This window comes from Bison bison, unplaced genomic scaffold, assembly GCF_000754665.1.
Source record: "Bison bison bison isolate TAMUID 2011002044 unplaced genomic scaffold, Bison_UMD1.0 scf7180017864518, whole genome shotgun sequence".
NCBI classification, from domain to species: Eukaryota; Metazoa; Chordata; class Mammalia; order Artiodactyla; family Bovidae; genus Bison; species Bison bison.
This window is the reverse complement of record NW_011495071.1, coordinates 16998703-16999880: the sequence shown is the minus strand read 5'-3', so window position 1 is coordinate 16999880 and position 1178 is coordinate 16998703.

The window sequence follows — 1178 nt, the reverse complement described above, 5'->3', positions numbered from 1 at the left end:
TAGCACTTTCATTAACTTAATGCCTGAGGACAGTTTTCATGGACTGCAATAATCATTAGCTGCCAGTACTGAAAACTCTCCATTGGTGACCTGTATGTTTCTAGACACATGCATAAAGGCACACTCATCTACACGCACAGTGCTCAGTGTGGTGGGGAAAAGATGTTAAACTATGTTGAAGATGTGCTAGCTATCATCCTACCTTAAAGGGAGGGAAAAGAAACGGATCTAGCATTTATTGAGAAGCTGCATTGTGCTGGGAACTTTATATTCATAAACTCACTGTAAATCTTATTAGAACGCAGGAAAGCAGCTTTCATCAACTCCATTTTACAAATGTGAAAATTGAGGCCCGAGAGTCACATAACTAGTAATAACTCAACGTGTGACACCTGGACTGTCTGACTCTAAAACTTTTTCCTTTCCCTTTCACATGACCAGCTCTTAAAGCAAGAGAATAGATCAGAATAAGGACATTCAAACTGAGGTTAGTGGAACAAGCCCTGGAGCTTCTTGGAGATACCCAGGGAGTCTACATGTCAGGATTGAAGGTGTTTGGTAAGAGGCAAGAAGAGTGGACTGGGTTTTGGGCTCTCCCCACCTTTAATCAGACCAGCTCTACTGTTACCAGTTTTATATATTGGGATTCAATGTAATATTTCCACAGGAAAAGATGGGACGTAGTTCTGCTAACATAGACTCTTAAAGGCTATGAGACTGGAATCTGACCTCCACATCCCTACAGTTCCAGAATTCTGTCCTACTTATGCCCAGCTAATCGGTCAATTCTTCCAGTGCCTTGATCATCCACTAAATGTGGTCAGAGGCTGTGGGAGGAATGTAGTGGTGGTGGTTTAGTCGCTAAGTCATGTCCAACTCTTGTGACCCCAAGGCCATATAGCCTGCAGGCTCCTCTGTCCATGGGATTCACCAGGCAAGAATACTGGAGTGGGTTGCATTTCCTTCGCCAGGGGATCTTCCCTACCAGGAATTGGACCCGGGTCTTTACACGGATCTTTTGATATTGGTATCAAAGATATTCTGAGAGTCTGCCTAGACATGACACTGGTTGGCTCAGAGTGAGTCAATAAGATACTTTCAAAGTGAGCAGAGCCCTGTGAAATGAAGGAGATAACAACTTTGAAAATTTTAAGTTAGCACCTCATAGGCTACAATGT